The 27,559-nt window shown below is 43.7% G+C and overlaps 1 protein-coding gene and 1 long non-coding RNA gene across 2 annotated transcripts in view; one reads left to right on the top strand and one right to left on the bottom strand.

Moving 5' to 3' along the window:
* LOC117366145 overlaps nucleotides 1-22,716 on the bottom strand; it is a 43,307-nt gene extending 20,591 nt beyond the window's left edge. The window contains exon 1 of the long non-coding RNA XR_004540497.1: nucleotides 22,658-22,716. This is a non-coding gene — a long non-coding RNA (uncharacterized LOC117366145). The remainder of the gene's footprint in view (nucleotides 1-22,657) is intronic.
* Nucleotides 22,717-27,082: 4,366 nt separating this feature from the next.
* Nucleotides 27,083-27,559, top strand: part of CERS4 (ceramide synthase 4) — a 205,400-nt gene continuing 204,923 nt past the window's right edge. Inside the window, exon 1 of the mRNA XM_033957298.1 lies at nucleotides 27,083-27,179. The gene's annotated coding sequence lies outside the window, so the exon portion shown is untranslated. The remainder of the gene's footprint in view (nucleotides 27,180-27,559) is intronic.

The following is a 27,559-nucleotide window of genomic DNA, read 5'->3' as shown; positions in this document are numbered from 1 at the left end:
GGTACGCGGCTGAAAATTTCCTGAGTATTGTTAAACTTTTGAATGGAATCCTATAAGACACAAAGACAAACAGTATAGGCAGTTTACATGATAAAAGTTGCTATAGAGAATTTTTAAGTGATTTTAAGAGAACTGTTTTAATTAGAATAACAAATATTGCACTTTAATTGAGGATGTTTTCATGTCACTTAAATGATATTTTAATATGTTATGGAAAGCACTTTGAACTGAGTTTCTAGTGAATTTATGAGTTATGTGAAGTAAATATTTAATTTATTTGAATTGGCATTTGTGAAAGTGTTCCTTTACCAGGTGCACATTGTGACTCACACCATCCAGAGATTATGCAAAGTTTTATTCAGCTGCAGTGTGTTTGGGAGGAAGTGTACTCTGATCCAGGGGAAATTCCACTTACCCAGTGCTGTGACATCAGCTAATTTGCTGCTTCATTGGGTCAGAGCAGCACTGAACGCTGCAGGGGGTTTCAATTACAAATTTAGCAGGTGACTGCAGGCAGTTAACGAATTCCAAAAGGGTTCCCAGGTGGCTTGCAACTGTTTCCCACCAAGGGAGTCCCTGTCCACAATCATCTGTCTTTCAATCTGAAGTTTTATTATCATGCTTGCCCTTCATTGTGCTAAAGAGGGAGGTGTAACATCCAAGTGGACTTTTTATTTTTTTTAATTTAATAGTTGGTTTTCTGGGCAGTGATCTGTCTCCTCATAATCCGACAGAGAAAGCTGTATCACTTATTCATGATTTAAGAGCGGCATAGCTTCATTTTGTCTGCAGTGTACTTGTGACTAGGGTTAACAGATGTTCGGGAAAACCTGAACATGTCCTCTTATTAGAGGAATGTCCGGGCTCCCAGACAGACTTTCTAAAATCTGACATTTGTCTGGGTTTTGGAAAGCCCCGACAACATCTGGAGGGCCTCTGAGCATGTGCGGATGATATCACACACATCTGCGCATGCTCTAGGCCCTCCAGACGTAGCTGGAACTCGTCCAGAAGAAGAGAGGAGGATTTATGGGGGCGGGGCGTTGTGGATGAAAAATATGGCAACCCTACTCATGATTCCACCTGTTCGCTTAGGCTTGGGATAGGCATGTGGGATCTCTTAGAGAGAGAAAGAGATAATGGTTACTGCGGATAGAAAGATTAGATGGGCCATTTGGCCATTATCTGCCATCATGTTTCTATGTTAGCCTTCTGTGGTTGCCAGACTGTTTTCACTGGTTACCCTGTGCAAAACATGATTTCACATGCATTTTCCTGTAACCCTGGTTACAGAAATCAAACCCATCCCCGCTGGAGATCGAATCCATCTCCGCCTATCTCCGCAAGTAATATCTTCCAAGCCTGCCCATTCCCATAAACTTAAGAAGTAGTTCTTTCATTTAATTAAGCTACTGTATTAAAGGCTCTGATAGAGACCCATTTACAAAGAAGCAAAGACACTTTATTAATTTGGAAATATTAATTGGGAAGAATCAGGGACGGCCCTATAATGATGCCAACTGAGGTGACGGCTTCAGGCAGCACTGTTGAGGGAATGGCATCTCGCTGCCGGCCACTGGACGGCTCTCTCTGCCGCACTCCTTCCCCACTTCCCAGCATTTAATTCTTTAACTCTTCTTCCCCAAAAAGGCATTTTCCCATTCCCCCTCCCCCTGCCCACACCTGTCTTTCATTTGCTGTAAAAGTTGCCAGGTGGTGGTATCTTCTCTCCACTGCGGCCCACCCTCTGACAACTTCCTGTTTCTGCTGGGGTGGGCTGCAGTGGAGAGAAGATGCTGAGACCGGGGGCAGGGCAGCTCACTGCCACCTGGCAACTTTTATAGTAAATGAAAGGTAGAGGCGGGCGGGGGAAATGGGAAAATGCTGTTTTGGGGGAGAAGAATGAAAGAAGTAGATGCTGGGAAGGGGTGCAGCAGAGCGAGCCGACCAGTAAAAGAATAAAGGGCAAAACTCAATATAGAAAGGTTTGGGAAATGGAAGGGGTTATGAATGGGGAGGACAAAGGGGCTATAAGGGGGACAGAGAGAGATGGCAGAGGAGGTAGAAGGGGGCAGGAAGAGGTGGACATGGGGGAGGATGGAGGTGGTCAGAGGGGGAGAGATGATAGAGGATGTGAAAGGGGGAAAGGGAGAGATGGACTGGATGGAGGAGGGAATTGGGAAGAGAGAGAGATGGATTTGGTGGAGGGGAGAAAATGGGGAGGAGAAATGAACAACTCAGAGATAGACAGGGAAAGCTGGAAGGGTATGGACTCATGCCAGAAGGGGGAGGGAGGGAGAGATGTCAGACTTGGGAGGAGAGGGTAGAAGGGCAGAAAGGAGAGTTGGACTTCTAGGAGGGAAGGAGAGAGAGAGAAAGAAAGAGGGAAGGAAATGCTGGGTTACAAGTGTGGAATAAAGGATAAGGACGGTGATGATAAAAATAGTGGATCTATGTGGAAAAACTGTGAAGGAGATGAGTGAGAGGAGAATGAGTACAAAGGGTAGCAATGTGGTAATGGGAAGCAGATAAAAGGAAATAGGAAGATGAGACATGTAAAAGCTAGGGGATAAGAGAAGGAGATAGAATGTTGAATAGATTAAAAGTGAAAAGGAATAAAGCAAGAGTTACATTTCAGTGGATATAGTCAGAAAAAAGAAAAATGGAGGAGAGCACTTTAAGAGAAGAGATAAGAACATAAGAATAGCCATACTAGGTTAGACCAATATGTAAGCTGCATAGACACTAACGCCTCCTTTTACAAAACTGCGATAGCAGTTTCTAGCGCGGGGAGCTGTGCTGAATGGCCCACGCTGCTCCCAATGCTCATTGAGTTCCTATGAGCGCCTGAAGCAGCGCGGACCATTCAGCACGGCTCCCTGCACTAGAAACTGCTATCGCAGTTTCGTAAAAGAGGAGGTAAGTTATAGATCTAGTTATAGACATGATATTGCCTTGGTTAAATAAAGGGGTCCTTAGCTTGTGCAAGTGCTAAATGCTAACGCATCCATAGGATATAATGGACGCGTTAGCATTTAGCGCATGCTAAAACGGCTAGCGCACCTTAGTAGAAGGACCCCAAAATGTTTAAACTTTAAAAAAGCAGTGTCATTGAAATCAAACTGAAACTTTTTTTTTCCCTGAATCAGGCAGCACTAGTACAGAGGATGGACATGTGGTAATGGGAAATAGGTGAAAGATAAGTGGGAATAGGAGGCTGGGGAAGGGGCAAGATGGGAAATGGGAGAGCTAGGGACTGAGAGAAGGAGATGGAAAGTTGATGGGTAGGTGAAAAAGAGAAAGGAGTAGGGTGAAATTTGAGTGGACAGGGGCAAAAAACCAACCAACCAGAAAAAAGAAAAGAGTTAAAAAGGAAAAATCAGTATGGCAGAGACAGATACTCTTTATCGAGGAAACAAGGTAGGAGGAGAGAGGAGAACTGAAAAAAGAGACAACAGCCACTGGAGACCGGAAAAAGGCAGGAAAGCAGACAAGTAACTGGAACCAACAAAACAGAACATGAAACCGTCCAGAAAGCAAAGGTAGAATAAAATATTTTATTTGGAATTTATTAATTGAAATATTTTAGCTTTGGGTTATTTTAATTTTCAGGTTTTGTATTTCACAATGTGCCTGGTAGTGGAGAGCTTTGTTTTGCTGTTGCTCAAATAACATGAGAATCAGGACTTTGTTTTTGTATGGTGCCGTGACATCCATAGAGGAATGTTTTAGTTCTGATCTGCACGTTGTGGGGAGGTAGATTATCAGCTCCCATATAACTAATTTTATTGTATCCCCCCCCCCTTTTACTAACCCGCGATACTGGTTATTAACGCAGGGAGCCAATTTGAATACTCCGCGCTGCTCCCGACGCTATCTCGGTTTAATAAAATGGGGGGGAATGGTGTGTTAAACTAAGCTTTTCTTTTCCTTCTTTCTCACTTTGCTCCTTGTTGTTTGAACATCATAAATTTCCTTCAGTTGTTTGCAGAAAAGCAGGTTAAAGTATGTGTGGTGAGAAACTGGTTCTTTGAGTTTGTCTGGCAAGATCTGTTGTTATGCTTTAAGCATGGCGACCTGGGCTTAAAAGGAGTGGTGTGCGAGGCTCTGTTGTCATTTATTGTGTTACTGAAGCTACTACCCTCTAAGAAGGCAGCTGACCAGTCTTGTCTAATAGTTGAGGCAGCCTATGTCCCACTCCCATTTTGGAAGTTTGGGGAAGGGGGGGGGGGCACCAGCTCATCTCTCGCCTCAGGCAGCAAATTGCCTTGAGATGTCCCTAGATGTCCCTAGATACTTTGTAAATGGATCTCTGACAGAGCCTATAATGTAAATATAAAATATAAGTAGTCTAGCTGATGAGGACCCTCAAGCTATATCAGCTGATGACGTCCTCTGAAGGTGGCCAAAATCCCTTTTACCATGTTTGGCAGGCAGCAGCAGCAACATCCCTATGCCACAGATGCTGGCACCTCAGTGGCTCAAGGATGGTGCCAGTGACTGCTATACTTGGTAGAAGGGAGTTCAGGCCACCTTTGGAGGAGGTCCTCAGTTGGTGGTGCTTGGTGATCCCCCACCAGCTACAGCAAGGGTCAACAAGTACTTCAACACCGGAGAAATAAAAACAGAAATGCATTTCCTTTTCTGTTGAACACATTACAAAGACATCTGCTATATACATTTCCCAAAGCATACATATTTCGGTCAATAAATTCCTTTTGTTGTCTGGAGATTTATTTTTCCATCAAGCTGGTTCCAGTATCTCTTTTATCTGCTTTCCTGTCTTCTGCAAATTCTTCATCAAGCAGTTGTTGTCCATTGGTTCCTCCTACCATGGTACAGCATTTCTCTCTTTCCTCCCATAGTACAGCATCCTCACTTCCTTCTATACCGGATCATTCTCCCTCTTTTTCCCCTCCCCACTCCTGCACAGCATTTCTTTCTCTCTCCTCCACACCCATGTGCAACATGCCTCCCTCTCTCTCTCACTATCCACCATCTCGTTTTCTCTCATTTCCTCCCTTGCTGCAAAGGGAGTGAGGAAAGAGAGAGGAGAAAGAAAGATGACTCCAGGGTGCATCTCTCCCACCCCCTCTACTGCCACATTCAACATTTCTCCCTCTCATCCCCTGACCATGCACAGAATCTTTTACCCTACCCACCAACCTCATGCCCAACATTTCTCCTTCTATCATCCCTCTCCAGTAACATAGTAACATAGTAGATGACAGCAGATAAAGACCCGAATGGTCCATCCAGTCTGCCCAACCTGATTCAATTTAAATTTTTTTATTTTTTTTCTTAGCTAATTCTGGGCAAGAATCCAAAGCTCTACCCGGTACTGGGCTTGGGTTCCAACTGCCGAAATCTCCGTTAAAACCTACTCCAGCCAATCTACACCATCCAAGCCACTGAAGTCCTCCCCAGCTCATCCCCCACCAAACGGTCATACACAGACATAGACTGTGCAAGTCTTCCCAGTACTGGCCTTAGTTCAATATTTAATATTATTTTCTGATTCTAGATCCTCTGTGTTCATCCCACGCTTCTTTGAACTCAGTCACAGTTTTACTCTCCACCACCTCTCTCGGGAGCGCATTCCAGGCATCCACCACCCTCTCCGTAAAGTAGAACTTCCTAACATTGCCTTTGAATCTACCATCCCTCAACCTCAAATTATGTCCTCTGGTTTTACCATTTTCTTTTCTCTGGAAAAGATTTTGTTCTACGTTAATACCCTTCAAGTACTTGAACGTCTGAATCATATCTCCCCTGTCTCTCCTTTCCTCTAGGGTATACATATTCAGGGCTTCCAGTCTCTCCTCATATGTCTTCTGGTGCAAGCCTCCTATCATTTTCGTTGCCCTCCTCTGGACCGCTTCAAGTCTTCTTATGTATCATGCCACATCTCTCTCTCCATCACCATGTTCAACATTCCTCCCTCTTGCATCCATTTCAATCCGTCATACTGTTTCCTCTCCACCACCATTTCCAACATTTCTACCTCTCATTTTTCTCTTCTCTCTAATCTTTCTCTTCCCCATGTATCTCTACCTCACTTCTTTCTCACCACCAAGCCCAACAATTCTCTTCTTCCCTATTCCCAATAATTCTCTTCTTTCTTCCTTTCCCAATGTGCACCATCTCTTTCCCTCTCATTCACACACCCGTGCCCAAAAATTTTCCCTTTATTCCCTTCCCCACTTCAGCTTCTCTTTCCCTCCTTCCCTCCTGTGTCCCAAGTTCGTGTCCCCTTCCTCCCTCCTTTTTGTGTCACAAATTTATGCCCTCCTTCCTCCTTGTCCCAAGTTCATGCCCCTCTCGTGTCCCAAAACGCTCCCTCTCCGCCCTCTTCTTTGTCCCAAGTTCTTGCCCCCTCTCTTCCTTCCTTGTCTCAATGTGCTTGCTCCGTCCCTTCTGTGTCTCGGGTTTGTGTCCCCCTCCCGCGGGTGTGTACCAGAGTCATCCAAGTAGGTCTTTTTCCTGCCTTCCAGCTGCACTTGCTTTTTTCATAAAGCCATGGGAAGTGGTTCCTACTTGCTGCATGTGACTGACCTGGAAGCCTTCCCTCTGACCTCAGCTCTGAAGTCAAAGGGAAGGCTACTCGGTCAGCTGTGGGTAGCATGCAGGAAATGTTGCATGCAGCTTTGTGAAGAAGCAAATTCAACTGGAAGGCAAGAAGAAGAAGGTACTGTTTGGATGAGCAAGGTAGCACCCCCGGGATTCCCTCAAGAGGTGCCTCCATCGCTGCGGGATCCCCATGGACCCAGGGGGGGGAACCCCACGGGATTCCCATTGGGCCCCATTCTCATGCAGCTCTCTAATGGTAACACAAAAGAAGTCCATAAGCCATTATTAAGAGGTTTGGGGAAATCCACTGCTTATCCCCAGGATAAGCAGCATAAAATCTGTTTTATTCCTTGTAGTAATCTTGCCAAGTACTTTGACCAGGGTTAGCCACTTTTGGAAACAGGATACTGGGCATCATGGACTATCAGTCTGTCCCAGTATGGCAACTCATGGATATCCCACATCTGAAATTCACCTGTAAAATACACAGTGAACATATTGAATTTCTGGATACATGTACTCGTATTGCTCTACAAAGATGGATTAGATTAGAGTGACGGTGAAGCTATATGAAAGGTATCTAAATTAGATTATCTAAATAAGTTTTAATACTGATCATTTAGAATGTAAAGGAGACAATATTTAATCCTGATTTTGTGTTTTAGAGGGTGATTTACCTTGAGAAACAGCCTAAGTGAAATGTGCCATTTTGGTGGAGTGAGCCCCCTTACCAACTGAAAATTAAAAGCTAAGTTAAGAAAATGAGGAATTTTGGAAAATGCAATATATCAGTGAAGATTTGATGTACTCATTTCTTAGTGTCAATGAAGTATTGATTGTGGTGGAGGTACATTGCTGAGATCCAAGGTTTATGCATAAATAAATTGAGTATAGTGCTTGAATGAGGTTATATAACTCCTATGTTATGACATCACAAGAGAGAGCTGGTGGCAGTGGTGTAACAAGGGTAGGGGGTGCCCAGGGCGGTGGCGCCCCTGCCCTCTTCTCTGACCTTCCCCATCCCTTATTCCCTCCTCTGCAGGCACCTTCCTTTCCCCCTATACCTCCCAAACCATAAGATGTCTTGTTTGTCCAAATTAGATTGTAAGCTCTTCTGAGCAGGGTCTAGGGGTCCGGATTATCCAGACGGAAATCCTGGTAACCCTAATAAAGATACACACGTAAATTTATGCGTATGGATCTGAAAAGAGGATGTGGACATGGGAGGGGCAGGTCAGGAGCATTGCTATAATTTGTGTGCAGTCTTCTTATAGAACTATGGCAGATCTGCGCTTAATTGAGGCATAGTGATTTACCCCAGATCTCAGTTGTAAATCCTCATGCCCAAAATCAGGCACAGACTCTGACACCAAGCGCTAGTCAACAGTGCTCAACTAGAAACACTCTTTGTAGAATAGTGCTTAGTGCTAGATTGTTGTTGTTTTTAGGGAGGGGGGGATTTACCCTGTCTGTTCTGTTAACTGCTGTAGTTCTTTGGAAGCCAGAGAATATTCTAGATGCCAGACTTCTCCTGGCATTCCAGAAGAGGTGAGACTGCTGGGTCTGTTTTCTTAATCATGTAACATAAATGTTTATCCCCTGTGGGCCAGTCCAACAACAACTGTAATACTGTATAAATAAATATACTAATGTATAGCAGTTGTATTTTATGCTGAGGGAGTTTTCAGTAGTGGGGACCTGCATTGTATTGTGTTGAGCGGTTTCTTCCAATGGTGTATCAAGTCGATTACCTGGTGAGTTCGCTCCATGCATCATGGTTTCTCTCAAAGAATTTCAGGTTCCGGGGGGAGGCTGATACAGGTAGAGAGTCCATGTAACAAACAACAAAAAAAACATACTGAGTACGCTGTCCGTGCTGGTTCCCAGAGTGTTTTCAAGTCAGGCAAATGCCAGGAAAGTTGTGAAGTTGTCTCTACCCCTGAAGAAGGATCAAAATGGGGTGCTCTATTGGGCAGTGTTTTGACTCGCATCACGCTAAGTTAAAGGGTTTTTTTTTTTTCATTTTTCATTATTTTTATTATTGTATTGACTTTTGAATTTTTGATTTCAGACACTTTTTTCAAATCTTGTTTAATTGGTTTGTTACATGAACTCTTTGTTATTGTTGTTTGGACCGATCATACACTGTAGATTCTTTGTGGAATCTGAAATTTTCTGGGAGAGGTTGTGATGTATGGACTCGAGTGTCAGTCTGGAGTACTCAATTTGGGATGCCGTTGGGAGAGATTGCTTGGCGTAGTGTGGTGCAGGTGACTCCTGTTGCTGAGAGATCTCTCTCGATGTGGGATGTGGCTGTTATACATGAGTGCATTTATTTGTATTGCAGTTGTTTGACTGTTTGGATTGGCTTACCCCATGCTGGGATCCCATAAGTACATGTAAAAACACATATTAAATCCAGGGTGTGGTCTTTGCTGAGGCACATCTTTGTTCCAGAGGGCTAAAAGAAAGAAAGTACAAGAGGACAAGTACAGTGACTCAAGAATGTGACCACAAATTCAAGAGGTGGGGCCAAGACATAGGCGAGGTTATATTTGGACAAATACATATTGGTAAGGACGGTTATTGTGTTAAATGGAGCTGTTAAAGTGCTTGCCTAGCTTTTCTTCACACATTAGTATAATCACCGATTGCATCTAATATAATAAAACGGTAAGCCGCGCATGCGCACTTCCTATGCGTGCGTAAGTTTTCCGTGAGCTTTAGCTAGAAAGTGCGCATGCGCGGCTTACGGTTTGGCCTCGGAGCGGCGGCTGCCGGCCGCTAGCACCCCCTGCCCTCTCCGTCGCCTCCCGGCTCCAGCGGCGTGACAGTTCCCGACAAACGTCCTTACTCCAGCAGGGGCTGCAGCACTGTAAACACGCTGCTTCGCGGCCTGCTACTGCCCTGATTTGCTCTGCCTGACACGGGCAGAGCAAATCAGGGCAGTAGCAGGCCGCGAAGCAGCGTGTTTAGAGTGCTGCGGCCCCTGCTGGAGTAAGGACGTTTGTTGGGACCGCGGGAAGGGGGTGGCAAGGGACTAAGGGAGGCAGGCAGGGATCCTGAGAGAAGCCGCTGGGCACTTTTATACAAAAAAAATTCCGATAATGCACGACGTGGAGGGGGAGGGAAATACCGGGTTTTAGCACTGGCAGTGGCAGTAACTGCTCCAACGCTCACAGAATACCTATGAGCATCGGAGCAGTTACTGCCGCTGCCGGCACTAAAACCCGCGCAATGTGTTCGTAAAAGAGGGGGTAGGGTTTATCACAGGCTGCCGCAGTAAAAGCTCTGATGCTCATAGACTTCCTATGAGCATCAGATCTTTTACATTACATTAGAGATTTCTATTCCGCCTTTGCCTTGCGGTTCAAGGCGGATTACAAAAGAATTACAAAAAAATGGATTACAAGAAGAAGATATCTGGTAATTTCTAGAGGAGATAAAGAGTAGATGAGGTTGCTTTGGGGAATCGGGAAGGTATTGGGATGTGGTATTGGGAAGTGGGAAGGAGCTAGTGGTATTAAGTCGTTTGCAGGAATTTCTTGAAAAGTAGCGTCTTTACTTCTTTTCTGAATGTTTTGTAGACTGGGGTCATAAGCAGTAGATTGGAGATTTGGTTCTCGAGTTTTGCTGCTTGTGTGGCTAGGTTTTTCCCGTTTGACTTCTTTGATTGGAGGGTGCGTGAATGGAGTGTGGGTTTTCCTGTGTCTAGTTGATGTAGTTTGGATAAGGCGGTTGTTCAGGTAGGTTGGGCTGTCACCGTTTATAGTTTTAAATAGTAGACAGTAGAATTTGAATAGTATTCTTGCAGGAATTGGAAGCCAGTGTGAGTCGAGGGTGACTCACAATAAAAACCCTATCACAGCTTGATAAAAGGGAGTCTTTGTGCTTTCATTTGCCTTAGTTTATTTCCCTTTATACTTATTTATATATTCTCCATTTTTGTTGTTATATAAATGTTTAAATCAGCTTTGCTGGGCACCTAGAGTTTTGCCCTCAGGCATTATCAGAGCTGACAGTTGTTGAAAATCAACTTTCAGTAATCAATGGCTAGTACTATCCAGTATTGTTATACTAACACCAACTTGTGGTCCTCAGGAGTATCAGTCAATTATAATAAAAAGAGGAAAAGACTTCAAGTGCTTCTCAGTGACAAGTATATAAGCCTGTCACCTCCTTTTGAAGCTATCAGTCAGAAAAATCTCCTTATTGTAATAAACATTAGCTGATACTCAATGCTTATAATTCTTCAAATTCTTTGTAGTCTTTATGACAAAAAAAAAAAAAAAAAGAATCACCACTTAACTTCCATACTAATCATGTTTGGTGTCCATTATAAGTTCTGTGGAGCTTCCCTGTTTCACTCTGGTTTCCTCAGGAACTTACACCGTAGCTGAATAAACAACAGTTAATATATCACATTTTGCCAGCGGTGAGTTTGCTACAGTACTGAGTCGCAGTCTTCCATCGCCGAAAGCGTTTCTTTAGAGAAGATTGTTTGATACTTTGAGGACTACAAATTGGTGTTGGTATGAATGAAAATCAACTTTGCCACTAAGGAAATATTTTTGAAATTTGAACTGAACCTGATGGTTTTTACCTTACATATCTGAGCTTTCTTTGTCTCTATGTGGTGGCCAGAGGTGGGAACTATTAATTACCATAAGGCTAAAAGCCACTTTCGTCTCACATCTCAGCCCATGCATTCATTCCATGCAGCATTAGATATTATAGAAACCATTGTTCATTCTCCTCACTTCCTTTGACTAGGCATATTCTGGACATAAACTCATATGAGGAAATAAAGGCAACGCAAGATTTTAATAATTTCATCATTATAACTGATATGATATGCTGTCTTATCTTCATCCTTACAAATGGTGCTTGAGTGAACTCAAGCAGGATGCTCAGAGCATTCTTGGTCTTTCAGTCATGATTTTCTGTTTAGGTCCTACAGTAAATACTGTACAAGTACTGTATGTCTGAAAATTCTTTGTAGTCATTGCTAAATATGTTGCAGAGGGGGGATTAAGGGAGAAGCAGTGAGCCTGAATCCAGCCACTGATTTGCACAATGGAAAAATTAGAAGATACATATTTTAGTTGGATTATGAGCAGTTGAAGGAGGGGTGGTGATTTTGGGGGTTGAGGAGTAGCTGCAGATTTTTCCGTCTGCTCAAGGTTGTAAGAGCAAGAAATCCTTGGAACATACACTAGTATTTCAGGCTGCTTTCTATGACGGGGAATTTAGGCCACTGTTGCGTAGTGCTTGCTCTTACAAGCACTTTAGAACTCAATTGAAAACTCATCTTTTTTCAAAATATTTAGCGAACTAATTTAAATCATCTTTAGGTTATGTTATTTTTAATCTTTTGTTCACTGCATTGAACTTACGGTTATGCAGTTTATAAGTACGATGTTATGTTATGTTGTAATTAGTGTTTGGTAACTTGAATAAATGCTGTGGCCCCTCAGTAATAAGTTCAACAAAATAATGCTGTTACTCATGGTGCAGGAGGTGAAGGGTCCGTTTGTAACAGTCCTCTAAAAATCAAACCTATATAGAGAGAGGAAAAGTCCAAGGTAACATTCTTTATGAAAGAAGAGGACAATTCTCTGGGTACATTATTTTGCTCTGAGCGTTGATAATTTTAGGGATAAAAGCTAAACTCTAGGTTCCTTTATATAGACCAGGGGTATCAAACTCAGTCACATAAGAGGCCGAAATCTAAAACACAGGCTAAGTCGAGGGCCGAATTTTCTATTAAGATACTTAGGGCTCCTTTTACGAAGGTGCGCTAGGGTTTTTAGCGCATGCACAAAATTACCGTGCGCTATAGTGCACAGTAGCTGAAAATCTACTGCCTCCTAAAAAGGAGGCAGTAGTGGCTAGCGCGCTTGGGAATTTAACGCGCACTACTGCATGTGTTAAGGCCCTAGCGCACCTTTGTAAAAGGAGCCCTTAGTCTTAGTAGAAGTATAGATCCTTCCTCGCTCTGAGACACTTCTGTGGAGCGCCCTGCTCCAACCTAGCTTTTACACTAGGACTGGGTCCTTCTGCCTACAAATAGGTACTGAGGCAGTAGCATGGTGAGGGGCTTGGAGCACCACTGGGACTGGGGCTGCACAGTCAGGCACTTAGATGCGACACAGTCACAGAGGGCCACATAAAACGGCCCAGCAGGCCGGATTTGGCCCCTGGGCCTTGTGTTTGACATGTGTGATATAGACAGTTTAGATCTTAAAAGAGCAAATTTTACTCAGCTAGTTTCTATAGTATAACAGTTTCCATAGTTTCACAATTTTTAGACTTGAACTTTCTGTTAGAGAGAGTCTCTGGTGGGCATAACAGGGTCTGGCTTAGTCTTCATTCACGCCCACCCTCCCTACTCATACCCTTCCCTAGAGCATTTCTTTATTTATAGCAGGGGTAGGAACTACGGTCCTCGAGAGCCGTATTCCAGTCGGGTTTTCAGGATTTCCCCAATGAATATGCATGAGATCTATTTGCATGCACTGCTTTCAATGCATATTCATTGGGGAAATCCTGAAAACCCGACTGGAATATGGCTCTCGAGGACCGGAGTTCCTACCCCTGATTTATAGTCTTAATTTATAGTCAATTATTCTAATTAGGACAAGATAACTGTTTATTACATATTCTTATTATATTCTATTACTTGATAAGAATAAAACATTAAATAAAGCATATAATATTTATTTATTTAAAAAATTTATCAACCGCCTATTCCTAAGCGGTATTACAAAAGTAACATACATAGAATAAAGCAAACAAGACTTATACAAATATCTTGAGTTACAATATAAACCTAAGGCTCTCTATACCAGTCTAATATTCCTAGAACTTTGATGTGGTTTAATTAATCAGGTCAAAAATAAAATGCAGATAGTAGCTCAACAGCAAGAGGGGTGCTATCCAGTCTTGTGCACTGAGTGTCAGACTCCCTGGACATAACGATGAGCCAAAGATGACCCACTTGAACTTGTAACTATGCATTCGTAACTATGACCTAACTGTATTACTAACTGTACCTGTACTAGCAATTCTCTTGAATATCCATGTCAAATTGTCCATTGTAACTTCCTGGGTAACTGACCCAACCTCTTGTAATGCAATCCGACCTTGATTTGAATAGGTAAAGGCAGAATAGAAAGCCTGATTAACATAAAGCGGGATGGGACTTGATATACTGCTTTTTCTGCAGTTTATATATTTTAGACAGATCCTTATTTTGTAGCTGGGGCAATGAAGTGTTAAGCGAGTTGCCCAGAGTCACGAGGAGCTGCAGTGGGAATTGAAGGATGTTGCTGCTATAACTACTAGGCCACTCCTTTACAACAGAAGATTTTTATACTGATAATAGAATACTCAGGCACAGAAAGAGCAAAATGTGGGGTCTGTGGCTTTTCTTTCTAAAACAAACACACAAACATTGAGCTAGTCCACATTCTGTAACAATATTTGTCTGGAGCTCTTATAGGATTATAGAGCTGGTTGAAATAGCTCCAGTCCTCAACCATTTGGAACTGTAGAATTACATTTTTTTAAGTATTCACTTCGCCATTCCTCAAACATGCCCATGAGAAATTAACATACCCCCCCCCCCTTTTACAAAGGTGTGGTAGCAGCTGCCGTGTGGCAAATGCTCTGACGCCCATTGAATCCCACAGCAATAATCGCCTTTGTAACAAAAGGGCTATAGTTATTGAAAAAAAAAAAAATAGAAACGCTTTGTTACTTGAGACTTATTTATTCAAACAAGCAGTTGTGCAAAGGGATTTGGATTTAATTTGTGTCTTTCTGGAAGATGACGTCATGGTTTCAGCCTTTTTATTTAAAGGATTCAGTTCGTAACTTTGAGCCATTTATCCCCTTCTTTTGGATCATAGCCATATTAAGTACTAACATGCCCTTAACATGGAAAAAAAGGCTTACTGCAAAGCAAAACACATTAAAGTGTTTTGCTGCCTGTGATTTGCCTGTTAGTGAGCATTTATTGCATGGGATGAGTGTGGAAGCATTATCTGCCTAGTACATTTGTACTAACACCCACCCATACCCCCACCCCCCCACACCCACCCCCACAATCCCACACATACCCACACCCACACACCCCACACACCCACACCCAGACATACCCCCCACACCCTCCCCCACACACACACACCACACCCACACCACACCCTCACACACACCCACACACCCGATGTGCTGCTGGTCCCTATAAGCCACAGCTTCCCAAACTATGGGTTGGGACCCCAAATAGGAGTAAAAAAACCTGTAATTGGGGTCATGACCGGATGGACTCTCCATAAGCATATCATTGTTCTGCACCTCTGGGTTCACACAGTTTTATTTGGCCATGATCATAGGATCACAGCCACAAAAAGAATGGTAAGCACTTAGCCCCTGGAAACTTAAGAACAAAGAGCACCAAACACCAAAGGTGATCAGATCATTTTCATTTTATCTGTGGATTGCTCTTTAATGTCTAGCTTCATTTAAGACAGTGCTTTATTGTACATTACTCATTAATTTTATAAACTAATTGTCATAAATTTCTTAACGCAAATGTAGATACTAGAATTTCCCCCTTTGAACACATAATGCATGAGATTCCCATTTTGGAGTCTGTGATAGATCACTTGCTAATCAAGTGAATCACTTTAAGGTAGCCAGCATAATCTGTGCAGGTAGTGTGATGTAATACAATTTGTATAGCCACAGTGCCCTGCTTCATAGAACTTTCAGTCAAAAGTAGAGCACGAGTTTGAGCTGGCAGTTTCCTGGTTTGCAGCTCAGGCCCCTGAGCACTAGGTGGCGCTGCCCACCTAAAGGACCTGTGGGCATTTAACAATTTATACCAGCATTATACTGTTCAATCATACATAGGCAGCGGAATGCTTTTTTGTTTGGGGGGGCCCACAAGCTCCACCCCCTGACCCCACCCAAGCTCCACCCCAGACCCCATCCCCATAATAGTACTAATTGTAATACCATTTTTTCCCATTCATTTTTGATATATACACACAATATAATCTTATTAACAATACATAATGGTTAACCACAAAATTAAACTACGCAAAGCATACATGTTTCTCAACATTCATTCCTACCAGAACACCTGGACTTGGTCACAAATGCAGATAACCCCTATGCAAATACAGGACCACAAACTAAAAGTACTAATATATACAAACAAAACCCTATGATGCAATACTCTGCATGCAGTACAACCCCCAGAGAAATAGAAACAAATGCATTTCTTCCTGAATAGTGCAAAATATAGACAGCAGATGTAAATTCTCAAAACTGACACAATTCAATCACTAAATTGAAAATAAAATCATTTCCCCTACCTTTGTTGCCTGGTGATTTTAACTGTGTATTCAGGGCCACCTTATCCATTTGCTGTTTTTTCTCTCCTTCACTTTCTGCCATACATCTGTCTTTGAATGCTTTACATAAACACATTTTTCAAAATCACTTTGTTATTGGAATAGAAGCCAATCAACAATTCAACTATAACAATTGTCTAATTAGAGGGTTATGCTCAGAGACATGGAGGAAAAAGGGGAACTTGTTCTCCAAAAAACCTCACCACCCAATCATTGCTTCACCCTCAATATTTACTGAAATACTATTGTGCAAAGCATCAAAATATCTAAACTGAAACTTATCTTTGAGCAATGTTCTTTTTGCCTCGACGTGCTACCAGGGCAGGATTAATCAATAGGCTAAGTAGGCATGTGCCTAGGGCCCGAAATGGTCAGGGGGCCCCGATGAAGGAAGGCATCAACATTGTTTTTTCCAAACGGCGGTGGGCCCTTCCAGCATCGATCGGCAACGTGGGCCCTATCCCGATCAGCAACCCCCCCCTAATCGACGGAAAGTAAGACAAGCAAGCGACGCGGGTAAGAAAGGCAACGGGAACTGTAATTATGCAAGCGGTGCTGCTTGCCCAAAGCTTCCCTTTGACGCAGCTTCCTGTTTCCGCCTGGGCGCATGGTCGGTGGGGCGGGGCAGGGGGCCCAGTGTACTTGTGTGCCTAGGGGCCCTCGATTGAATTAATCCTGCCCTGCATGCCACGTTTCAATATTTCATCAGGAAGCCAAATAGTGAGTTCAAAAAGACAACGTCTTTCATAAGGGTGTCAGTCTCTGAAACACAAACCAAACATTTAATCAATATTTATAAAATACTACTAAATAAGTCTCAAATAGCACTCAAAATACAAACATCTAAGAAATTTATTTTAAAGCATAATCGGAATGGTACCTGTTTAAACTCAAAAACTTCAAAAGGAAAAAATCTTCCTCACATCAGCTCACAACTGCGGGAGAATGCCAGAAGTCAATTTAAAAGGAGAGACTTTGCGTCAAAAAACGTGAAAAACGTCATGACGCTTAAAGAAAATTGAGTAGTAAGTAAGGGTGCCCATACTAAAAAAAAGTGTTTAACTGAGAAAAAATAATCTGAAAAGTGGAATGAATTGCAAATAAGAATGCCCGTACTGGGCAAAAAAACTCTTGACTGAAAAAACCTCCAGAGAGACTGGTGTGCAGAACTACAGAACAGAAGCTAATAGTTATACTCATGATGTCAAAAAGCTTGCCACTCAATCTCATTATTATGACCTGCTGGATATAAAGTGTTTAGCCTGTCGATCCACTGCTGTTCTTTATGCCATAGCAGACTCGCCAAGTCCCCTCCCCGTGGGAGGCAAGGTGCCTCCAGTACAGAATATTGGAAATGTGCAAGTAAATGATTATATGGAAGCCAATGCTGTACAAGCGGGGCTTCTAGGGTCTGAGTTCAAATTCTACTGACGTGTTCTCCTATGTGGGATTGTACGGGTCTCACAGTGTGTCCCACATAGAACTTCAAACAAGGACACCTCACGATGTAAATTACTCCACTTGTTTCACTCGTTGAAAAGCTGCGGCCCGCACTGTTGACATCCCACTCAGGAAGACCCATATCTCTTAAAGGGGCACTGTATTTGCACATTTTACATTTTCCACAACTATAATGTCCTTTTCTAATTACATTTCCACTCCTATCATTCATCTTGAATTGCTCAACAGATAAGTTTCCGTTTAGATATTTTGATGCTTTGCACAGTAGTATTTCAGTAAATATTGAGGGTGAAGCAATGATTAGGTGGTGAGGTTTTTTGGGGAACAAGTTCTCCCTTTTCCTCCATGTCTCTGAGCATAACCCTCTAATTAGATAATTGTTATAGTTGAATTGTTGATTGGCTTCTAAAGCTTTGGGAATAGTTTTGGAGACAGAATTGGTGAATGGGATGATAATTGACACTGAGAAGGTCACTGAAAGCACATGGGGAAGACAGAGTGGGATGAAGATGCTGAATAGAAATGGGGAACAGAGAGTGGGGAGAAGACGCTGAAGGGAAATGGGGAAGAGAGAGTTGGGAGAAGACGCTGGCAAGGAATAAGACAGAGATGCTAGACTATGGGGGGAGCGGAGGGAAGAAGATGGGTGCCAGACCAATTTGGAAGGGGGGAAGAAAGGGAGAGGTACAGTAACAGAGCAAATGGAAGATGCAGAGAGAAGAGACAGTGGATGGAAGGAAGAGAGTAACAAGAAGATGAGGAAAGCAGAAACCAGAGAAGACAAAGGTAGAACAAAAATTTTCTATTTATTTATTGCTTTAGGAGACATGTGTCACTGTTTCTGTGGTGTTGCATTGTATGCAGAGTCCAGCTTCTTGCTGGTTCAATTTAACCTTTGTCTATGTATTTCTATTTTATCCCCCCTTTTTCAAAACTGTGGAGCATTTTTTAGCGCCAGCCATGGTGGTAGCAGCTCTGATGCTCAGAATTCTGAGCGTCAGAGCTGTTACCACCGTGGCTAAAATCCACACTTTACAGTTTTGTAAAAGGGGGAGGGGTTAGTTTGTGATGACATATTCCATACTAGGCGAAGGTGTTTTCCGTGTTCTGTGTGTTCGAAAGACGTGGTTTTCTGTTAGGATTGATGGTGTAGGATTGATCTTTACTAGTCTGGCTTGTTTAGTTTTACAATGGGTGTAGTGATGTTGTACTGCTCACTGCAGTATGTAAGATGCTGCCTTTTCCTAGGTACTCATGTGTGACATGTGGCTTGTTACTAAAAATCATGTTTTTCGTACATGGGGGTGAGGGTGCCAAAAAATGATGGGCCCCGGGTGTCACATATGCTAGGTATGCCACTGCCTTTGGATATTCAGCTTCTAGCTTGCTCTTGCCATGTTGGTAGTTGTAATACTCACAGACAGTGTCTGGTGGGCCATGGTGGTGTTCTTATGCATTCATCTAGCTTTTGCACCACCTAGCTCAGTTTACAACTTTTTCAGCCTTTACCAGGTTGAATTCAGGGGATCAGGGTTTAATGTTGCTTACTGTATCCTATCTCCAGAAACAGAATGAACTGACTGTGTCACCAAAGCATTTTCCTTAAACCACATTGTAAATACATTCAGACTCTACAGTAGAATTCATTGCATACGTTACTTTTTGTCTCTGTTCTGTATTGCAGTTTGTCTACCTGACTGTGCTGGTTTGAAGGCGCAGTTCATGGCTGCTTGGCCATGTCATATTCTTCTTCTGGGGGCGCATGATTTTAACATGCAAGATGTTGACTGGCGTATACCTATTCCAGGGTTTTCTAGAAGTAGGGAGATTCTGGATTCTCTACAAGGAGAACTGTTCCAGGAGTTGGTAATGGAACCCACACGGGATGGGGCCATACTGGACTTATTGCTTACAAATGGTGAAAGTGTTTCTGATGTTACAGCAAGTGATCATCTGGTATCCAGTGATCAATGCATGTTGTTGTTTAATATTATAAGAGGTGTAGAAAGAGCTCATTCAAAAGTAAAGGTTCTAGACTTTAAAAAAAACTAACTTTGTTCATGGGGATTACGTCAAGGAACGGTTGTCAGGATGGGAACATCTGGAAGGAATAGGAAAGCAGTGGGTAATAGTGAAAGAAGTTATTGCAAAAGCAACAAACCATTATGTAAGGAAAGTAAGTAAAAGTAAGAGGAAAAGAAGGACATTTTGGTTCTCAAAAGTAGTAGCTGAGAACATAAGGAAAAAGAGATTAGCTTTCATAAACTACGAAAGATCGCAGAAAGAGGAAGACAAGCAAAAATATTTGAAAAATTTAAGAGAGGCTGGTCGAGTAGTCAGGAAAGAAAAGATGCAAATGGGAGAAAAAATAGCTGCAAAACAGGGGAACATTAGATATATTAGTGAAAGCAAGTAGTGGAAAAGTGCCATTGGGAGACTCAAAGGTGAAGGGGAGATATATGTAGAAGCTAATAAAGATAAGGTTGAATTGCGTAACAAATATTTTTGATCTGTGTTCACATCTGTAGTGCTGGGAGTGGGACCACAGAAGACAAATGCAAATAGGGATAAAGGTGTGGATAGTGGATAGAGGATAGTGTTCGTGAGGAGCTAGCTAAAGGTGGACAAAGCGATGGGGCCAGTTGGTGTACATCCGAGGGTACTGAAGGAACTTAGGGAAGTTCTGGCAGCTCTGCTTGCTGACTATTTCAATGCTTCTTTGGTGTCAGGAGAAATACCGGAGGACTGAAGGATTTATGTGATCCCTCTCCACAAAAGTGGAAGTAAGGGAGAAGTAGGGATCTACAAGCCAGTAAGTCTGACTTCTGTGGTAAGTAAATTAATAGTAACCCTTTTAAAACAGAGAATAGATGCCTCAGGTACTATAACAGTGGATTACAGTACCTGAGGCATCATGGATTTACTAGAAGCACATCTTGTCAGATAAATCTGATCACGTTCTTTGACTGGGTGACCAGAGAATTGGATAGAGTGAAAGTGCTAGATTTGGTGTATTTAGATTTTAGCAAAGCCTTTGACAGTGTTCCAAACAGGTGTCTAATAAATTAACTGAGTGCCCTCAATATGGGCCCCAAAGTGATGGACTGGGTCAGGAACTAGTTAAATGGAAGGTGACAGTGGGTAGTGGTCAATGGAGATCGTTCTGAGGAAAGGGAATGTTACCATAAAATTCAGTTCTTGGTAGTGACGTATCATGGGGGAGGAGGGAAATGTCCGCCCTGGGTGCAGATCATGAAGGGGTGTTCCCGGGGTCGGCATTGTGGTCCTGGAACTTTGCTATTCGGCCGGCATTGGGCAAGTTTCAAGTTTATTATAAAATTTGATTAATCGCCTATTCCAAATTCTAGGCGATGAACAAATCAGTAAAATTACAAAGTTAGGGAAAACAAACATAACTAACAAAAAGACTAAATCTATGAAACATAATCAAAGCCAGCTTACAGACATAATAAAACACAAGGAAAGAATAGGAAAGAAATACAATCTGATTAATAAAAAAGAAAAACATTTAAGGTCAAAAACAGTAGGAAGGGGAAGGAGAAGAGCTTTCCTCTTGGCTGGGTCCTGCCTTCGCAGAATCAGGAAGTAGGCAGGACTGGCAGACAGGAAGGCCCAACACAGGCAGAGCAGCAAGTTAAGACTTCCGACAAAAAGAGAACTTGTATACCTCCGAGCCTACCTTCTAAAGCAGCAGCAGTAGTGGCTAGCCATTGGAAGCAGTACTCTGAACAGGTTTCTTGTGGCCTGGCCGCTGGGGCCTTTCCCTCCTCCCCACATACAGAGAGAAGCCCTTGTGGAGCAGGCCACAAACAGTCCATTTGGTGCTGCTTCAAATGGTCGGCCACCATCACTGCTGCCATTGGATGCCCAAAGGAATGTCATATCTCATGGTGGGGGTGCTGGTTGGGTCCGGAGGTGCTGCCAGGGCAGGATTAATTCTTCAAAGGCCCCTAGGCACACAAGTACACTGGGCTCCCTAGCCCTGCCCCACCCATGCCCCGCCCCCAATTATTTACCTGTTTTCTTATTTACTTCATTTCCACTTGTATTTCTTTTATTATAAAATTCAAAACAAACAACAAACATTACCAAACCCGTGCCAATGTACAGTTTTAGTTCTATACAAGCCTCAAACATCTCTGAACAAATCCCCCCTTCCTTCCCTTCCCACCTACTTGCCCAGGACTTCTGAACCCTTTCCATACATATCTGAAAGTGTTCAAATGCATTGAAAAGCAGTAATACTATCCGAAACATAAGTCTATATTAATAAGCAAATTTGCAACTCTTCTCAGCTGCCTCACTCTATATCATCCAACTTTAATCCATATGTATATATAAACAACCAAATCTGTATCTCCTTTGGTACGTTCCACTCCATGTATGTTAATTTGTAACAAAACAACAAGGCAAGTGGTCCACTAAAGAATCCAACATGGAACAAAAGAAGATCGGCTGACAATAAGGAGATTCAAATCAGGTTTATTCAAGGTGCTCCCAGGAACCATGTCTGATGCATTTCGCCAAACAAGGCTGGTCAATGCTAACGGAAAACCATGTCTTTCATACACAGAGAACCACCCTCACCCAGTATGGAATAAGTAATCACAAACTAACCCCCCCCCCCCCCTTTATTTTTTTACAAAAGCATGGAAGAGGTTTTTAGCGCTGGCTGGCGGGCTGAATGTTCTGCGCTGTTCTGATGATCATAGGAATTCTATGACCATCGGAGCAGTGCAGAGCATTCAGCATGCTGGCTTATGCTACAAACCGAAGGAACAGTACAGTTTGGGGGGTGAAGAAACAGTGGTGCATATCCCCCAATACTGAACAAAATATAAAAATAGCAGATGTAAATTTGAAAAAGAGAAATAACAAATCACTTTACAAATAAAAATAAAACAAAAAATGGAAAATAAGATAATACCATTTTATTGGACTAATACATTTTTAAATTAGCTTTCAGAGGTCAAAACTTCTTTTCTTAGGTCAGTAAAGTAGACTGCTGTTACAGTATCCTGTCCTGACCTGAATAAGAATTTGGTCTCTGAAAGTTAGTCAAAAATGTATTAAAATTAGTCCAATAAAAGGATCATCATTTCTATTTCTAACCATTTATCAACACAGCTAAAATACTACTTTATCCTAAAGCAATAAAATAAAAAATATATAATTTTTTCAACCTTTGTCATGTGGTTTCTGCTTTCCTCATCTTCTTGTCATTCTCTTCCTTCCATCCAGTGTCTGCCCCTTCCAGAAAATATCTACCTCCCTCTGCCATCTCTCCTCCTGCTTCCCCTCCCCCTCCCCTCTTGGTCTGGCATCTATCATCTTCCCTCTGTTCCCCTCATGGTCTGGCATTTCTCTCCTTCCATCTCTCCTTCTCTCCCCCTTGTGGTTTTTAGTATCTCTCTCTTTTCATTTCCTCCACTCAAATCTGATATTTCTGTCTCCTTTCCTGTTTTTTGGCAACTCTCCTCTCTCTTCCCTTTTCTTCTCTGGTCTTCCTTCTCTATTTTCTGCCTCCGTCTAAATTAAATTATTTCTTACTATTCAGTCCTCAGTTTCCCTCTTTTCACTGTGTCTACTCACAGTTTGCCACCCCTTTCCTTCACCCCTCCACTATCTCACTAACTCTATCTTCTTCCTCCCAACCAGCATGTGGGAAAGCAGCAGCAATAGTGAGGAGGTGAGGGCCCCTAACCTCCTCACCGCTGCTGCTTTCCCATATATGCCTGATGCTGACGGCGCATATTCTCCCCATTTCCATCATCTGCCCCTTTCTCCAGTCCACACTTCCATCATCTACCCTGCCCCGCCCCCGTCTCTTTCTCCTTTAAGTTCTCTCCACTTCCATCATCATCAAATCCTGACTGCAAGCCTACTTTTTCAAGGCTGCTCTTAACTCCCACTCACTTGTAAATTACCCATGCCTATTTTCTCATTCCCTCTGTCTGTTTTAATTAGATTGTAAGCTCTACAGCACATGATAGAAATCTGTGTATGCTTGCTATACTGGTAGAGAGGCTGGGGGGAGATGCTTGGGCAGTACCCAACTGTACCTGTTTTCACTGTACCATAATTCATTTAACCATCTTGCCGCCTTCTCCATCCAATCCAGGATTACTTACCTCCCCACCCAGGTCTTTCACTATCCCTAGGGAGATGCATGCAAGCTCCCCTCCCCTTACAAGTCTAAGAGTCCTGGGCCCCTGCCCTGTCTAACCCCTGATGCTTTCTTTAGGTCCTGGAGTGGTTCCCACAAGCCTCCCCCGGTTAACTTGCTTGTTGGAGACCATTAGCCTGAGAGCTGAACCTTAGGGGTATCTGGCTTTTACTTCCTTTTTTCTGGTGCCAGGCTGAGAGATCAATTTCAAAATCATCAGTCCCCTGGTAGATGATGAAAGCAACTATGTACCGGGACCCAGGCAGGGGAGGTACTGCAGAATTTGCCGCCCCTGAGCCTGATACACACGGCCATTCCAGCGTCTGCACTTGGCTCATGCACCAGCCTCCAGCAGCGATGGGAATGTGAGGCCGGGCGGAGGGAAAGGGGTGGGGTGGAACGAGGCTCCTCCTCCGAAAACTTTCCTCACCTTGGACACCACAACAAAAGTTCGCTGGGCCAAAATGGAGATAATACTGGGCAACTGGGATATCCGCGGGAGTCCCGCCCCATATTGGGGGAGGGGCTAAAGGTGCCATGTTGGAGCATTCGGATGCTTTGTTTTTGATATGTGCATTTTCTGTCTCCCCCCTCACCTGAGCGAAGAAGAGTCAAAGCAGAGGGAGGAGATCCAGGGTTTGCTTTCAGAGGATGCCGAGGGGACCATTGCTGTTTGAAAAAAAGAAAAAGCTGAGTCGGTCTTGTTACTTGTTTCTTCAGCGGGCCCCCCTGGCAAGTTTGGGCCCTAGGCACATGCCTACTGGGTCTATCAGTTAATCCGGCCCTGGGTGCTGCACAGGGGAATGGGAGGGAGGAATGGAAAACTGCTACACAGGAGGATTGAAGGGAGGGATGGAAAGCTGGTGCACATGGGGGGAGAGAGAAAGAATTGTTGGTCATGGGCTGGAGAAGAGGAAAATTGAATAGAAAAATCAATTCAATAGGCTGAATCAAATCGAATCAAAAAATTTTTCCCTGAATCAGGCAACACTAGTCCAAACAGGTTGAAAAGGCGAAAGCTAAAAAGATGCCGGGGTGCCAGTAGGAAAAAGGAGATATTGATGCCCCTGTATTAGACTCATTTAGAATATTGTATACAAATCAAAAGATATATACAGGATGGAGTTGGTTCAGAGGAAGGCTTCTAAAATGATCAGTGGTCTTCATCATAAGGCATATGGGAACAGACTTAAAGATCTTAATATGTATAACTCTGGAGGAAAGGTGGGAGAGGGGAGATACGATAGAGACATTTAAATACCTATGTGGCATAAATGTGCATGAAGCAAGTCTCTCTCATTTGAAAGGAAGCTCTGCAATGTGAGGGCATAGGATGAAGTTAAGAGGTGATAGGCTCAGGAGTAATCTAAGGAAATACTTTTTTACAGAAGGTGGTAGGTGCATGGAACAGAATCCCAGTAGAGGTGGTGGAGATAAAGACTGTGTCTAAATTCAAAAAAGCACGGGACAGGCATGTGGGATCTTATAGGGAGAGGAGGAAGAGATAGTGGATGCTGCGTATGGGCAGACTGAATGGGCCATTTGGCTCCATGTCATATGCTGATCCATCACTTGAGACTGTGTGTGGCTCCTCTGTAGTGCACAGATTGATCTCCGGCTGTCAAGCGCAGCCCTGTTTTGGAATGCAGTGCACGGCTCCATCTGGAGACAAGCACAAACCCTGGTCTAACTGTTAGGCACAGCCCCATCTCTCAGGTGTACATTCTTCACTGACTGCCCACTGAGATGCCTTCTTTGGCTGTCGAGCATGTGTCCTTGACACAGCTCCATCTCTAGGGGGGCTTGAGTGTCTTCTTCCCTGTTGTTCGCCTAGGCTTTGGACACTGCTTTGTGTCACTGGGTGCTCCTCTGTGAGTGTTCTGGAGCCTCAGATTTGGTTTGTTGAACTTTGACAAGTTTGTCCTAGCGGTTTAGTTCTTTGCATGGAGTGGAACAGGGCTCGTTTTTTGGAGTCCTGGTGCATGCTTTCTGGTCTTTCTTTGGTGGGTCAGATGGTCCTGTTTAAGGTAGAGCTCCTTCGTTTGGGCAGTCCTTGTGTTGTTTCTTGGAGACTGCAATTCTACTTTGGTCCATCCTTCACAGCAAATGAAGCCAGAGTCCTGCCCTTTTTATGTTTATTTATTCTTTAGGTTTTCATTTTGCTCCATCAGGATTGGTCCTGCGGACTGACTAACGTGAGTAGACTGGCTGTTGGCTAGCAGAGCTGTGAAGAGGGAGTTCTTGGCCAACTTGCTCTTCATGTTTGTTCTGTAATTTGTTACTAGGAATACTGGCTTACCAGGAAGCTTACCGTCCTATATCTAACAGGGCTCAGCTTTTGAATTTATTTATCTCTCTGTCTGCTACTGGATGCTCATAAACCATTTGTCTCTGGATTCATCTGCTGTGACCAAAGAAAATTTATCAGGTAAGACATAATTTTTCCATGTCAGCGTTGGGGGACAGGAAATACTGTACCTGAATATCCTGGTGCTACATCTAAAAAATGCATGTGCAAAATCCCATCCTAATGCTGAAAAGTGGATCCCAGTCAAGCCACTACTATTCAAGTATCCCACTGATGTACAGGGTGAAAACAGCAGGGAAAGCTGAAACAGAGCTACTTCAGGATCCCATGCAGGCACTGTAGTGAGTGATATACAGAAATATGAATAGAGATGGGACAGCTGAAGAGCAGAACCTCACTGGTACATGTAGTATGAATAAAGCAGAGACCAAATGGTTTATCACCAGAGCATCATGCAGACATTATACTGGTACCCACGGCTACAGCACAGACAACTGGATTTTTATCAGAGCCTATAGGGGCATTGCATGACGACAACAAAGCTGAAGAGCAGATCTTTCATCAAAATACACGAGTACAGTAGAGATGAAGAGGTCTGGCCATAGTAAAGGGAGAACACTTACCCCCCTTCCTCAGAAGGAGACACAAATTAGCCCCCCCCCCTTTGCAGGAAGCCCAGCCCCCTCCATCTCTCAACTGATGAAGATCTTAGGCCCATGCTAATTCAAGTCTCCCCGGAAACACTCTTGTCAGCCAGCTTCAGTCGCGACATCCATTCCTGGAGAGAACCAGGTCAACCTGCCCTCTTCCCGAAGAAAGATCCCGTTTCTCAGCCCTGGCGAGACGGTGTCAACCTCCTGCCTGCCCAGTACTGACTGTAGCCCCCCTCCCCCCCCATCTCTTCCATTCATACATTGGCAGACCCTGTCCCTCCACTCCACCATTTCTAGGGGAGACCTCGGCCAGGTCACCTCGTTCCCTCCTGCAGTCGGGAGGTTTTCTCTCTCATGTAGTCTATTTCCCTAAAACGCATGAAGATTTCCCCCATCCCACTCTCTACCGCCCCCCCCCCCCCAGTGTTTCGCTTCCCCTCCTCTCTCCTTGGCCCGTTTTCGCTCAAGACCCTCCTTCCGTCCGTCCCTCCCCCTCTCCGATCCCTCCCTCGTCCCTTCTCGGCTTAGTAGCCTCCGTTCCTGCTCCCTCGGACTGGTTTTTCGGGCGCAAAGCTCAGGTGAGACCGATCTGTCCTTTTCTACCCCTTTCTCCCGCGCCCCAGACGCTATGATTTATGATTCCCTCCCCCCCCTTCCCTGTGAGCCTTCTCTCTGCTCCGATCTTTCCTAAAAACCGCGACCCTCCTCCAGCGACCTCGCACTCTGCTCTCATATTCCGTTCCGCCTCCCGTTATCCCGCTCCCTCTCGAGGATCTCCCCCCCCCTCCCGCTGTCCTGCCTCGCTTTCTCTCCCCGGCGTCGGGGGAGGGAGTTGGCTGTGACCCTCCGGGCTGAGTGCAGGTGGCAAGAAATAGAAAGGAGGGCAGGGAAACGGCCGGAGGCAACATTTGTCTGTGGATTTAGTTCTGTGGAACGGGTTACAGATCAGGCACCCAAG

Source organism: Geotrypetes seraphini, chromosome 8 (genome assembly GCF_902459505.1).
Source record: "Geotrypetes seraphini chromosome 8, aGeoSer1.1, whole genome shotgun sequence".
NCBI classification, from domain to species: domain Eukaryota; kingdom Metazoa; phylum Chordata; class Amphibia; order Gymnophiona; family Dermophiidae; genus Geotrypetes; species Geotrypetes seraphini.
This window is presented reverse-complemented; position numbering and strand designations above follow the sequence as displayed.